Source organism: Diabrotica virgifera, chromosome 5 (genome assembly GCF_917563875.1).
Source record: "Diabrotica virgifera virgifera chromosome 5, PGI_DIABVI_V3a".
NCBI lineage: Eukaryota > Metazoa > Arthropoda > Insecta > Coleoptera > Chrysomelidae > Diabrotica > Diabrotica virgifera.
The window spans coordinates 68512975-68518974 of NC_065447.1; positions in this window are offsets into that span (position 1 = coordinate 68512975).

Below are 6000 nucleotides of genomic sequence, written 5' to 3' on the forward strand. Positions count from 1 at the left end.
ATTCATAACAAGCTGAAAATTTGTTAATAGCTTAAGGGTCTCTAGTCGGACAAACTTTGATATATGGGAACACTGGAACAGGGGAAGTTTTAATTGTGGAACAGGTTAAAAATTTGGAACGGTCAGACCACCAAAACGGCACATGTATTTTGTCCGACAGAACAGACTTAAACTCCCCGAACAGAGATTAAACTCTCATGCAAAAATCAAACTGCTATTTATCACCAAATGGGCATTTTAATGAGTGGAACATGTAGAATATGTCAAATGACAGGAATTATGACAGGTGATAAATAGCAGTCTGATTTTTGCATGAGAGTTTAATCTCTGTTCGGAGAGTTTAAGTCTGTTCTGTCGGACAAAATAAATGTGCCGTTTTCGTGGTGTGACCGTTCCAAATTTTTAACCTGTTCCACAATTAAAACTGCCCCTGCTCCAGTGGTCCCATATATCAAAGTTTATCCGACTAGACACCCTTAAGCTATTAACAAATTTTCAGCTTGCTATTAATCAACTTTTTTTTCATACGCGGGATCCAGACCTATAATACTGTTGATAACAAAATCGCATAGAAGAGATTAAGAGCGTGGGCGCAAAATTTCGGACCAATGCTTTTTAAATGCATTCCTTTTTTTGGAATCCTGAGAAAACTAAAAAATGTTTTTGAAAAATTTAAACGCAGAATGAAAGATTACATTATTACCGAGGGCCGAAAATCCCTTAAAATAAACAAACAGTTTCTTTTCAATAAGATATTTGAAATTAAAAAACACATTAAATTTTCTCTTTTTTTTTACCCCTGTGACTTATTAAAATAAACAGAAGCTTTCAGGGACTTTCGGCCCTTGGCAATATTGTAATATTTCATTCAGCGTTTAAATTTTTCAAAAATAAATGTAGTAATGAAACACAGACTTACTCACAATCATTTAATTATACTTTGACGACCGGTTTCGATCTATACATTATTCAGATCATCTTCAGGTCGGCGTTACAAGTAGTTAAATGATGCCGATACAAGGGATGCGTTGCCAGTTCGTTGATAACATGTTTATACGTCCAACTTATGCTAATTGGTTAGCTGGGAGAGGTACAGGGCAAACGGACATGTTACGTAGGTCAAAACATAGTAAATTTTTTGAAATTTGAATGGATCCTGAAGGAAGATGTGTGCTGAGAAACAGAGGATGTTGTGTTAGAAAGGAGAAAGACAACGTTCGAGTGGGTGTGTTTTATATGTAGCCAAGTTTGAAATCACTTTATTGTAGACACTTGTACTAATGTGATGGTCTTTGCTCGTTGATGTTTTACGATGTGGGCAGAGGTCAAAGCATGGGAAATGACAAATAAGAAAAAAAATTTAATTAAATTAAATTAAAATGTCTTGTTCCCGGTCAAAGGACTACGGGATGTCATATATTTAATAAAATTGTAGGTGCCTAACACTTTGAAATCCATGAAATGTATAGAAATTATAAGAAAAAGATAGTTAAAAAATTGTCAAAAAGGATTTTGACAATTGTTTTAACTATCTTTTTCATCTAATTACTTTTCTTATAATTTCTATACATTTCATAGATTTCAAAGTGTTAGGCACCTACAATTTTATTAAATATATGACATCCCGTAGTCCTTTGACCGGGAACAAGACATTTTAATTTAATTTAATTAAATTTTTTTTTCCTATTTGTCATTTCCCATGCTTTGACCTCTTCCCACATCGTAAAACATCAACGAGCAAAGACCATCACATTAGTACAAGTGTCTACAATAAAGTGATTTCAAACTTAGCTACATATAAAACACACCCACTCGAACGTTGTCTTTCTCCTTTCTAACACAACATCCTCTGTTTCTCAGCACACATCTTCCTTCAGGATCCATTCAAATTTCAAAAAATTTACTATGTTTTGACCTACGTAACATGTCCGTTTGCCCTGTACCTCTCCCAGCTAACCAATTAGCATAAGTTGGACGTATAAACATGTTATCAACGAACTGGCAACGCATCCCTTGTATCGGCATCATTTAACTACTTGTAACGCCGACCTGAAGATGATCTGAATAATGTAGAGATCGAAACCGGTCGTCAAAGTATAATTAAATGATTGTGAGTAAGTCTGTGTTTCATTACTACATTTAATATGGACTCACATATGCAACCCATTCAATATTTTCAAAAATACTTATTAGTTTTCTCAGGATTCGAAAAAAATGATTGCATTTAAAAAGAATTGCGCCTATGCTCTTAAAAAAAATTGCTTGCGGGATTTCTCAACGGGCCGGATAAAGTAAGCAAAAGGGCCGAATCCGGCCCGCGGGCCGACTTTTGCCCACCCCTGTAGTAGATGAACTAAAACATTGTAAATAGTTTTCATACAGGGAAGTTCGTTAAAGGGGGTCCGAAAAAAATCATTCCTTAGAATAATTCGAAATCGTTACATTAACCTTCCGATGACCAACCTTTTTTGTTACACGGATGACCAACTGGGGTAAAAAATGACCCCAATTAAAAAATGACAATTGACAAAAAATTCTGTTGTTTTAAGAAATAATATAATGTATTCGTAATTTTAATATTAGTATTGTATCAATAAATAATAAATAAACATTAGTAAAACATATTTTAATCACAACTGAACCAAAACAGGAATCATCATTATCAACATAGAACTAAAGAAATTTTAAAATATAGACTAATTTACGTCGCCACAGGTTTAACAAACAACTTTTTTTCACTATTGGAATCTTTCTTACTAACAATTCAACATAATAGACGGTATTTACTTAATATAAAATTGGAACATGGAAGGCCAAGGGAGTTCGTCTTTGACCCCAAATTCAGAAAAAACATTTTTTTGGTAAAATATAGGGAATTTTTTTTATTACAAAATATGATAGTATCTAGAATGATATTAAAGTTAAATAAAAAAAAAAAGAATTCAAAATTGAAAATATTTCTGAATTTATTTAATGAAAATATACGTCGGGGTTCAAATTTACCCCCCTTGGTCATCCGAAGGTTAAGATAAGGCAAGTTAAATACATGCAGAAAAGTGTATATGTTATAGTCAAAGCCCGAATTTCAGGCACTCCTAGGTTTGACTAGGCAATCCTCAGGTCTGACTGACGGTCTTAGTCAAAGCCCGAAATAAATTACAGTTTCGGCCTTTGACTAGTCAAACCTAGGAGAAACTAAGTTGGTCAGGCAAAGGTCGAAATTTAATTTTATGAAATCGGGGTTTGACTAGTCAAACCCCGATCAGCTATTAAAATGTCGTAATGTGTTAGATTGGGTTTAAGAAAACGTCATTTTTTAATTTTAACGTTTATTATTTTTATATTTTTGTAATTAAAATAAAAAAATTAGTATTTATTCTCACATGTTGAGGCATTATGTCATTTAGAGTTGCACAATAGGTTAGACCTTTTACACTTACATAATTTTGAAGAGCATTTCTTATTGCAGTAGCATTTTATAAAGCCTTGTCCTCCAAATTTAGAGTCTTTTGTACTAATTTCTCTTAGACAGCTTAACGTCTGGATCATCTTCGAAATTAAGAAAATTCTCTTTGCATTCTCTTATTTAATTTCTTGGAAAAAGTGTGTGTATTGTTCCGTATTTCCTACCAACTCTATATAAACCGTCAATTGTTTTATCTTGTATGATATCCAAACTATTTCGAGCATCTCCTTTGGCTCTATCAAAGCTGAGGATAGGTATTGTTACAGTTTTTCTGATCGAAATTGAAGGAATTTTTTTTTCACTTAATTGTTTCATAGCGTTAGCCTGGGAATGAAGACCTTCATTCGCCTTTCCTTTATTTATTTTAATCTTTTCTGTCTGTGCACAACGCATGCATGTAACTTTTCTTTTAAAACCTTCATAGTACCTATGCATCAGGTGTGCTGTCAGCGCACACAACATGTACTACCTGATTACAAATTATGCACGTATGTGCATCAGAGCTCTCTTTTTGGCAAATACAACAAACCACATCCGAAGAAGTAATCTCAATTGTTTGCAAAAGCTGTCTCTAAGAGAAATTATTAGTCCAAAAGATTCTAAATTTGGAGGAAAAGGCTTTATAAAATGCAACTGCAATAAAAAATGCCCCTCAAAATTATTAAGTGTAAAAGGTCTAACTTATTGTTCAACTCTAAATGCCATAATGCCTCAACATGTGAGAATAAATACTATTTTTTAATTTTAATTACGAAAATATAAAAATAATAATCGTTAAAATTAAAAAATGACGTTTTATTAAACCTAATCCAACAAATTACGACATTTTAATAGCTGTTCGATTGCCTGAAATTCGGGCTTTGACTATAACATTTATATTTCAAAAATATGATGATTTGAGCGGGGTATACGGAAATGGGTGAGTCACAAAGTTTCACAAAAAAGCGAATATCTCGCGAAATGAACGTCAAATCGAAAAACTGAAAAATATGTGTTCAATATTTTTTAAAAATCTATCGAATGATATTAAACACGACTCCCCACGGAGAGGGGGTAACTTTAAAATTTTCAATAGGAACCCCTCGATATTTTGCGAAATGAGCATCAGATCAAAAAACTGAAAAATACGTGTTCAATATTTTTTAAAAATCTATCGATAACATCAAACACGACCACCCACGGAGGCGGGGTGGGTGTTACTTTAAAATCTTAAATAGGAGCCCCCATTTTTTTACAGATTTGGATTCCTTGCGTAAAAATGAGTAACTTTTAATCAAGACATCTTTTCGAATTATGGATAGATGGGGTATCATCCTAAAAAACGGTTGTTGATAATGAAAAATATAATTAAAAAATGGGAAGTCCCCACTTACATGGAAAACTTATTTTTTTTTATTTAGGACCTAATCTTCACAACCCAAAAAGTCCCCATAACGCTCGAGTAACTGCAAATTTAGCATACTTGCGCTTGGAGGGGAGGGCAATTATCTGTAGTTTACTGACCGCTTGGCTTATTTAGGGTATTCTGCGCGTTTGCACTGTAAACAGTTAGCTTTGTGCGGGTAGTCAGTGATATTTAGTCACTCAGTGCGGGTCAGTCAATTTAGCGCGTAAAGTTTGAGATCGTCAAATTCTAAATTGAACTGACAAATATGGGTCGAAAGAAACTCACAAAAGAGGAGAAGTTTCCTGCTTTAACATTCTCCTCTCTTACACATCTTAAATATCACGTGCTACGGTAATTACAGAGTCTTCTTTCTCCAGTAATGTTAAAGTACGAACCTTCTCTTTTGTGAGTTTCTTTCGACCCATTTGTCAGTTCAATTTAGAATTTGACGATCTCAAACTTTACGCGGTAAATGAAAAGAAGTTTAACACTTACTACCCGCACAAAGCCAACTGTTTACAGTGCAAACGCGGTGAATACCCTAAATAAGCCAAGCGGTCCGTAAACTACAGATAATTGCCGTCGCAAGTACGCTATCCCCCTCCCCTCCCCCCCCCCTACAAGCACAGACAGAACGCATGCAAATTGTCTTCAAATTTGGTGATTTATTTGGCAATTGGCAATGTAAAGATTTTTTTTGCCGGCACTGTATTTGTGAAATAATTATTTTTTCTCTTTTCGGACAGCAGTAAAATGTATTGTGAATTAAATAAATTACATACATTCTTCTTTTTGCGTCATTCATTTTTTTGTGAGCCTATATAAATAATGATATTAGTGTTTATGTCACAGAATAAAGAAAGGAATAACCTTTCAAATGAGCTACCACATGATCCCTATTCTCATTTAAAAAAACCATCGATTACATCATCATCTTCAGGGCTTTTCATTCCGGGTGGAATGTTTGTCGCTCTTACTTAGAGCTCCCTGACTCGCTTATTGCAATGAATCACTCCGCATTCCCCTTGTATGTTGTCGAAGATTGTTGTTGACAACAACAACATCGATTACATCATCACGCCCAAATAGATGACGTCACTATTATGCATATATGTCAAAAAATAGACACTATTTATCGTTGTCAAAA